Source organism: Ylistrum balloti, unplaced genomic scaffold, assembly GCF_031769215.1.
Source record: "Ylistrum balloti isolate Yb309-2 unplaced genomic scaffold, AGI_CSIRO_Ybal_v1 Utg371392, whole genome shotgun sequence".
Taxonomy (NCBI): Eukaryota; Metazoa; Mollusca; class Bivalvia; order Pectinida; family Pectinidae; genus Ylistrum; species Ylistrum balloti.
The window spans coordinates 753,849-764,216 of record NW_026782733.1 but is presented as its reverse complement, the minus strand read 5'-3'; the positions used below and the strand labels follow the sequence as shown (position 1 = coordinate 764,216).

The 10,368-nt window shown below is 37.7% G+C and overlaps 1 long non-coding RNA gene across 1 annotated transcript in view; it reads left to right on the top strand.

The window, feature by feature from the left end:
* Window positions 1–10,368, top strand: part of LOC132562314 (uncharacterized) — a 491,282-nt gene that overhangs the window by 50,549 nt on the left and 430,365 nt on the right. The window lies entirely within an intron of this gene.

The following is a 10,368-nucleotide window of genomic DNA, read 5'->3' as shown; positions in this document are numbered from 1 at the left end:
ATGTTGCATTTTTTCTATACTTTGGTAGGAGGTATACGGCATTGTTAGACAGTAATCTTCAAATGCATTTTTGTAGTATATTTTATTTGTGATTTCTGAAAATTGAAAACATAAAGCATTTTTGGAGGGGTCATTTTTTATCAAAATTTCATGGTGCATACGTTAAAAATCACCTTTTGATTATATAAGAAAATAGGAACCTCCTTGATTCTATCTATTGCTTCAAGGAGACTTTCTGAAAGTAGTTTCAAGTATTATTGAAACAACAAGAAAAAAGTTAATGTAATCAAAATCAAAACTCAAATTCAATACAACTATGGTAAAATATGAACAGAAGAAAAATGTGCATGCAGATATGTATAAAGATGATAAGGCGAGTAAGCCTGTTCTGCTTCATCGACGACACTACTCCGCCATGTACATCTTGGTGAATCCAAGTCAGTAATGTCACGTTCTCAAATCAGAATAAGATCTGAGAAATAAATTAGCTCTTCTCAAACAATAGCGACAGTTTCGATTTTCTCAGGGCCTCATCATACATAAAGAAGCCAAAATAATGTGTCCATGTTTCCTTGGAGAGTAGTATACATACATTCACACACGAACAAAATATATAGGCATGTTTGGTTGTTTTGAAATTGATAACGAGACAGTACTTTGTATCTTGTATATATCAAATCGATCTATTAACCGAATTTAAATGGTTTTTTTTCTGTAGATTATGGTTAACTGATCGAGACGATTTGAATGGGAGAGGTTTTTTTTAGGGCAAAAATCCTTTCCTTAGCGTTGTTACCTTAGCATTATTCTGAAAATTTCAATTTAACAATGAAATCTTTCTAATAGGTTAAAATCCGTGCTGGTGGACCGAAGATGTAAACTATGCTGTTAGTGTTTATTTCATCGAAAGTTACATAAAAACGTTGATGTTACGGTAGAGAAAAAGAAGACAATATTTCACCTGCCTTATCGAGATTAAAGCTCAGATCATATCTACAAGTGATGTCCATTTCACTCCGTTTCTAACGGATTTATTTGTTTTTCCATCTAGTGTGGTTTCCTCGGTGTTGTAAAACTTTTTTGTAATATGGATTTGTCCTATTTAAAAACCTGTATATTTGGTACAAACCGTTCGTTATATGTATGTGTTCGGTTATTACAGGTTTCACTGTAAATATTGTGTACACCTTTGTTTTGGATTGTGTTAACTTTGTGTTACAATAGAGCCTTGTTACTCCAGCCTCGGGAAATTACATCTCTCCAACAAATTTTATGGGATAAATTGTCCTGCTTTTTATACATGACAATGTTGTTACACAGCTCTTGTGTTTGGATTTCCGAGACTCTATTTACGAGTGCAGGATTCGTAATTGATTGTACCCTTTCTCTCTATGTACGTAAATTTCTCGGACTGCGGCAAGTCTACCTCTAGTGCGACCAAGGATGGGCAAGCTGGAAAAGAGTTGTCTAGACATCAAATTTGAAGGACAAAAAATTTAAAAAGATAACAAAAGGGGATGGGAAGGAAAAACGGACATGAGGACGAGAAATTTTTCGTGACCTGAGCAAGAATTTGGTTTGTTGAAATTCGACATGAGGACGAGAAATTTTTCGTGACATGAGCAAGAATTTGGTTTGTTGAAATTCGTCCTCTCGTAACAATTGTCGTCCTTTCTTCATATGCATGCATGATATTCATTTATATTGAAATCATTGAATGACTTCCATATGTCCAATTATCTTAATTTTGCACTGTAAATAAAATTTCTTTTTAAAATGTCGTGTGTTTTAACTGTGATGTATAAAAAGAAAAAGAGACACATTAATTTGACATGAAGACGGCGGCGGATATGTCAAGGATATTGGGGGAGTGGGCTTTGCCAGAAAAACCCTCACCCCTTTCCCCCGATCAGCCAATCAGCGCCCCTCCCCCCTTATCTCATCTTTGCAGTGTCTATGATAACCTGCTCAAATCATATATAAATACTGTAGTAAGTATAGATACAGACATCCAGCCGGGGACTAAATGAAAAATGAAGTATGTTGGTTTTTGTGAGGTGTGCTCAATACTTTTCAGTAATTAACAACGGACCTGGTGCAAAACGTACAACTAATAGGGCTTATTGATAAGTTATCAGCCTTTCATTTGAGAGGGTTTTCAGTTCTACTATGCCCTGACTATTTTAGGCTGTGTACCCGAAGACTGATGTCATTTAGTCAGTTTATGTCGAAGAGGTAGCTCTCTAACGCAATGCAAGTGCTTTTTGCAAAATTGACAAAATCGCTGAAAGAGCATTGATTCAATATTTGCATAAGAAAGGTCTAGCACATAAGGATATCCATACCGATATGGTAACAACACTATGGAATGATGCCCTTCATATGCTACAGGGAAAAGGTGGGTGGCGAAAGTTAAGCTTGGCAGACAGAGCCTTGGGGATGACATCGTCCTGGAACCTGGCACTGTTGCAACATCAGTAATGGTCAATAAAGTCCATGATATTGTTATGGCTGACAGGCGAGTTACAAAGCGACACATACCCGGTACAATTTGGATTTCACAGGAAATAGTACATTCCATTCTTACGGAAGATCTTGCAATGAGAAAGCTCTCAGTCCATTGGGTACCAAGACTTCAGACCGTTAATCAGAAGCACACCAGGCGGACTTTGTCGCGCGCTAATACGAACCTTTTAGAGGTAGATCCTGCTAACTTTCTGCATAGGTTTATGACCAAGGATGAAACATAGGACATCATTTCATCCCAGAGGCTAAACAACAGTCTAAACAGTGGAAGCACCCTGATTCACCCCCGCCAAAGAAGGCAAAAACTGTTCCATCATCTGGAAAGGTCATGGCCTCAGTTTTCTTGGATGCTGACGGTATTCTGATGGTAGATTATCCGCAAAAGGGACAAACAAAACAAAAGCACATATCATTTATCATTTCTTAGGCAGTTAAGAGAAGATATCAAACTCAAGCACCGCGAAAAACTCAGAAAAGGTGTGTCGTTGAATCAGGACAATATTCCTGTTCAGAAGTCTGTCATTGCTATGGCTGCCATTAACTGCGGTTTTGAATTGATTGAGGATCCACCTTATCGCCTGATCTCGCTCCATAAGACTTTTGTCTATTTCCGAAATTTAAAAAGGTCATTTCTGGTACCCACATTCGGTCAGATGATGACATTGTACATAATGGCATAGAGGCCCTTAAACATTGGTGGCAAAAATGTATAGATACTGAAGTGAATTATTGAAAAAAATAATGCAATATGTCAAACCCTTGGATATGAAGCTCACAACTTATCAATCGGCTCTCGTACAAGCATAAATGAATGTAAACCGTGAGCTTCTTGAGTTTTTTTATATGTCTAAGGGCCATAACTCTGGAAAAAAGATATTTCAACCGGAATAATACATCAGCTTGACCTGTATCTTATCATTATACAAATACATACCAAAATTCAACTCAATTACTTCATATACAGTATATTAAATGAACGGAAACCAAATTATGCCGAAGTGATGACGGAACGACAGCGAAGGGCGACGGCGGGATATAACACTAACAGATAGTAATTGAATTCGGAGATAACGACCCTCTATCTAGTCTTTACCGCATCTATTTGAAAATAAAATTGGGAATAAACTTCAATGTTTGTCAACGGAGAACAGTTTGAATGACACTGTCTTGGGAGTTATAGACACACGTTTCCGTTAATACCGACATACATTTCAAAAATAAGGTGCGATGATCTATATTTCTAAGACACTTCTATGTGAAAAAAAGGGTTATCAGACTCATTGCAATTTTGAAATTGCTGACGAAGTGTAGATGTCTTTGACAGTCAAAGCCCATATTAGGTATACTGGCGTCGTTCTAAACGTCACATTACATTTATGCACAAAGTAAAGAATAACTTTTTTTCTTTTGTTTTTATAAAACAGAAAAAAACACTTTTTGAAATGCTGATCTGGAGGCGTTGGTTTGCCTTCCTTGTAAGGCTGCTGGCAAAAATGACTAAAGCCAATTAAAAATGGCATTTCTCCGTTCAACCTTAGAAATATGCTACGCTTTTGTTTTTTTGTAATTAAATGTCTAAATAAGGATTTTTCTTCTATATGTGCTTGCTGTGATGAAATAGACTTGGTAATTGAATAGAAAAAAATACACTTTATTGTCTTTATCTAAAAATTCTGCCACTCCTTCATCGGCTATATTTAGATTAGCTCAGCATAAAAATATCCCATTCGACAACCACGTGTGTCATGTTAGTAAGTTGGACACAAATTACGTTTAAGTCGGAGTAAAGACATACAAGTGCATAGTGCCGTTCTATAAAATGGTACCAAGAAAAAAAAATTAGTTTTCGTGTCTGAATGGTTCGTCTAAAAAGAAGTGATCCCTTTTGCCACCTCCTATACCTGCCAACGACTTTACTAACGTAGAAGCGACTTTTCTGACGCTCACTAACCTGTTAACTGTGTTCTTTGTTTCTTAACTGACTCGGATTTAGAAAAGACAATCTCTTCCAACGAGTCAGTAATCTGGCACCGTCAGTCGCCTGTTTTATGTTCGTAAATTACAACAAACTGTCGTATCACTCTGAACATTAATACAGAACCAGTGACCAACATTTGTTTTATAATAACAACACTCCTAGCAAAGATACTGGGTACAATATTGGGACGTACATTTGATCGTTTTCATATGCAAAACAAAACATGATCTATGTTATATACAAAGATTGTTGATCAAACAGACAATTTTCAAAACAAATTGTGAAGGAGACGTAAACCTATATAGTAATGGCAATAGAAAGATGCACCTATGATTTGTCATATCAGTATTTTTTTCAGATTTGTTTTTTATTGTCATGATGATCAGTTGTGGAATTGGGTACACGTTATAACAACATTATTTAAATCCTTTTCCAGAACAAATAACGATCACACCATTTGGCACAACAGAGGGGTCATGAATCTATAATATTATACATATTGGAAGGTTACAAAATCGAATGTCATGGGAAAGTGGATGTGTGGGTAGAAAATGCCAAAAACATTGAAGTCAGGAGAAAAAGGAATGTCGGTCTCCCATTTGGGACCATTGAGGGATTATTCGGTGTCCTCAAAGCATGAAGTGCTGAAGCATATATATAGGCAAACTAATATTACACCCGGGAAGTCGGTGGCGCTGTTCAAATGTTATTGCCTAGATGAATGTATTAGAAAAAACACTTATTTGGCCTTTGACCTTTGTTCTTGAGAACTGTACCAAGATGAAGTAGTAAATGTACTTGAACTTTCTCGATAGGATGTGAAATAATATGTAGTCACCCGCTCGACAATGAAGATTTTACCTGGGTACTCCTGTTCCTTAACATAGTAAAGCCTTTCTCGAGCTTCCATCCAGGCAAATGTATAACAATGATTCCATTTTTATATAAACGATGCTAATAGAAACAAGGATCTTAGGTGATGAATTAAAAAGAAATAAAAATGAAACAACACAAATTTTCGCTTTCCGAACATACCAGGGGGGACTTTTTCAGTGAACTTTAATGTCCTTGCAAGACCTATCGTCACAGAAGATTTCGTGTAGAAAAATAAAACACAAAGAAGAAAATGTTCACTGAGGAGAAGACACGGAAGAAAACGCCAAAGGCTGCATGAGTCCACTCTTAGTCACCTCCTACAAACAATCAGTGGAATACGGCACAGCCTTTTATTGGGCTCTCTGATGTCCCTTAAAGAGAGGTTATCGGCGAAAGCGAACCCGATCTGAGAGGGGAGGCTCATCATTACAGCAGATATTTTCTCCTTCTCCTGCACGGGTATAAGGGGACAGTTCTGTATAACGTAAAGTTCTCGTTTTTAATAACGTATTAAGAGCGACGCCCGATGGAAGACAAAAATTGATTGAACTTGTTTTTACTAATGCTAATCAGTTAAAATCAAAAGAAACGGAAGTAAAAACCTTAATCACAATTACAAAACATCAGAACAATGGATAGCAGAGCCTTTAAGGAGGCAATGACAACTGTGTGGCTTTTTCACCTACGGCATAAAAAGTTGATTGAATACATAATTGTATGATTTACGTTGATTCGTATTGGAGGCACCAGGGGATTTTGCTGTTTACATTAATCATGAATTCATTTATTGTTTTTAAGGGGGAAATTATCCTAAGAATCAATAAAGAAAATGTTGCTGAGATGATTCAGTCCTCGCGGTATCTAGGGCTGAAACAGTAGAAATAGATGAGAAGGGTACACTGACAAACGTCTCAGCTGGCAAGGATATACTGACAAACGTCTCAGCTGACAAGGGTACACTGACAAAAGTCTCAGCTGACAAGGATACACTGACAAACGTCTCAGCTGACAAGGGTACACTGACAAACGTCTCAGCTAACAAGGATATACTGACAAACGTCTCAGCTAACAAGGATATACTGACAAACCTCTCAGCTAACAAGGATACACTGACAAACGTCTCAGCTGACAAGGATACACTGACAAACGTCTCAGCTGACAAGGGTACACTGACAAAAGTCTCAGCTGACAAGGATACACTGACAACATTCTCAGCTGACAAGGATACACTGACAAACGTCTCAGTTGACAAGGATAAACTGACAAACGTCTCAGCTGACAAGGATACACTGACAACAGTCTCAGCTGACAAGGATACACTGACAACAGTCTCAGCTGACAAGGATACACTGACAAACGTCTCAGTTGACAAGGGTACACTGATAAACGTCTCAGCTGACATGGGTACACTGACAAACATCTCAGCTGACATGGATACACTGACAAACGTCTCAGCTGACAAGGATACACTGACAAACATCTCAGCTGACAAGGATACACTGACAAACGTCTCTTAGGTTAACCAGGTATTACCGGCACCAATTCAAATACAAGGAGACGTAATATTGTTCTAGGAGATCATACAAAGCAATAATGACATTTCTTTTTTATCAGATTCAAATGCAAAGGTTGGGCAATCGTAAAAAAGTGTTCTGGGCTACGGTTTCCTTGTTTGATGACGACGCACAGCATTTGGGGCACCAGGTCAGAACCAGCAGCAGGTCGATTACGAAATGACACAATGTGTTTGAGAAAACTAATCTTATTTATAAACTCAAGCATGAAGAAAGCATATATAATTATGTGAAATGGTTTTTACTCCATTTAAGTGATGTTACAAATATGAAACTCGCATGTGACGGTGTGTGTGCGTTATAGTCACGCAGTATTCACTGTAAGGTTCGGAATGTTAACACATCCTACAACCACAAGTTGGTGACGTCTTACGATTGTGACGTAAATAAAACGGTATGTTTCGCGTGCTCCCGCTTCTCCGTATCATCAAGGATAAACGAACATATATATACACCTAAACAGAAGTAAAACTGAAGGCTGGTCTGAATTAAACGGAAATAATTAGCATGGCTCAATTAATTATCAAAGTCCAATTAAGTGTAAACTATAGGTGAAAATCTGAATCAGACAAAAATGCGCCGATATAAGTTATGAAAACTGATGTACTTGGAGAAAAATTTCATTTTTTTTTCAAATCAGCCACCTGTATAGACAAATTATTGTGATCTACAGATGATTTCCGTCATTCCGATTTATCTTGACCACCGGTGGGGCTAGGGAATAGTAACCACTCGAGTAAAGCATTCGACAGGGAGATGATTATCAAATGAGGATATTTTTGTGAGGCTGTTCTTATGATGAAAGACGGCCTTTGATAGCACGTGTTTTGATCAGAAATGTATTTCATTATCGTTTACTAAGAAGATTTCTGATACAGCAGAATCTATAAAACGTATGTATACAAGGTCATTTGATAACTCTTTAATCAAAACATGTTTAACTAATGGAACAGTTTTCTGGTTTCTAAAATGAAGTGATGTAAAATCGTATATAGTTTCCTAACGTTGAGTGCCACCAGAGGGAAATGGTGCTTGGGATAGCATTAAAATATTTTGACAAAAAATATATATATTATGTAATTGATAAAATATATCATATAAGATATAAATGATATATACATATCATTCATATTCAATGAAATTACTATTATCCCAAAATAATTTTAAAATGTAGAGCACGTGTTTGATGAATCATCAAGTACATTTATAATTGATAATTACGGTGACTTACACGCATATCTGATGTTTCGTTTTTGTTGAGCGAAAAAAAAAAGAAAGTTGGAAGCAAAAATTTGGTAAATCTCACAAACCTCCTTCCTACGCAAGAAAAGTTAGGATTCCTTTCACCTGACATATCAGCTTCTGCCTCCACCGCTGTAGTTACATAGTTACATGGCAACTTTTATCATTAAAACAGGGACGGTTTGAAAGTGAAGTACACTACTTGTCATCGTTAACTATGGCTGATCACAGCTGTGACGACTTAAGGAGCTACAATTCTTCACATCTTTCTCTAAGTACACGTCAGATTCTGATTCATATCTATATTATCTGTATTCTTATTGTTATCAATTCTATATAACGCAAGTTATAATTCTTGACCATATTACTTTACAGAATACTTAAAACAGAAACATTTAAACCCCCACCCCATGTGACTGGCTATCCACAGAGGTCACGGCTTGGTTATCTGTTTGAGAAGCACGGTTACCTCTGCACTGACGTACAGATGTTGTCGCAAGCACATAGAGACGTACCGTTCCTACGGTAACCTGAGTCATAGGGAACAAGGATGTACCTTTACAATGATAAACTGAGTCACAGGGACCGTCGGACGAAACATTACTACGACAAACTGAGTCAGAGGGACCGACGGACGTACCATTACTACGACAAATTGAGTCACAGGGACCGACGGACGAAACATTACTACGACAAACTGAGTTACAGGGACCGACGGACGTAACATTACTACGACAAACTGAGTCACAGGGACCGACGGACGTACCATTACTACGACAAACTGAGTCAGAGGGACCGACGGACGTACCATTACTACGACAAATTGAGTCACAGGGACCGACGGACGAAACATTACTACGACAAACTGAGTTACAGGGACCGACGGACGTAACATTACTACGACAAACTGAGTCACAGGGACCGACGGACGTACCATTACTACGACAAACTGAGTCAGAGGGACCGACGGACGTACCATTACTACGACAAACTGAGTCACAGGGACCGACGGACGTACAAAAGACGCAGTAGAGATGTTTCCCGACTTGCTAAGAGTCCCACATCATACACTGGGTATAGGTCATATCCTTATATCAGCTACAGATTTGTAAAATAGATTTCGCATACGGAAAAGCATTTTTGTTTGGGAACATTCCTATCAGGCCGCTGCAGCTTTTCATTCTTTCAAAATTAGGAAAAATGATTGCAGCAATTGATGACCTTAAACCGCACATAAATAAAGTATTGCGTGGATCAGAATGAAAAACTCCGAGCCGACCAGTTATCATTATCACGTGATTTAATGATCTCTGTCAATGGAAGTCTTTTCTATAAACAAATAATGTTATTTCTGCACCGCTTTACAATGTTGATTTAGTTGTATTTCGGGGACAAGTTGTGTACTGCTGGTAAATGCTTTTACTCATCAGAACAGGAACTGTTGATGGTGAAAATTCTGTAACCGCTCTAATGGAAAAACGTCATCAAACATTTAAATGATTATCGGGAGTTTTATAACTTTTGTTACTATTCCGAACTGGCTTCCATATAAAGCAAACGTTGTCAAGCCACAGAATCTCTTGCGTTGGGAAACGTATTTTTTTTTTAAATGCGGAACCCATAAATGGACTGTGTCTGCTTTCGTCCTTTTGTATAATCACTGACTAATATATATATATATTTATATCAATTAACTTGGAACTATTTATCATTAATGTGCAACGTTCCCAAGATCTTAGTTTGAAACTCTTCTGGAAAGAAGATAGATAAGTAAATGTATCCTCGAACCCCTAACTGATTTCATACGCGTCGACAGAATACCAAATATACGGTGTTCGCGCTTCCAATACCAGATGACTTCCTCCCAATATATACACAGACCCAATCGTCTAATGTCCCAACGACTACGGTTATGTTATTGAACTATGTAATATACATCATTGGCAGAAATAAGGAGCACTTTTTTCAAGACGGGGAGTTTGTGGTGGGTGGAAGATGGCAGGGCGTACAGAGAAGTAGAGACATAAGTATGCTGCAATCACAAAAGGTTTAAACGTGAAACTACAATTACCATTGTTACGATACAAGGGCTGATTGATAAGTTTTGAGCCTCAAATTCAAGGCTTTGACTTTTGGCGGACATATGGCATTATTTTCAACGTAGTCTACTTC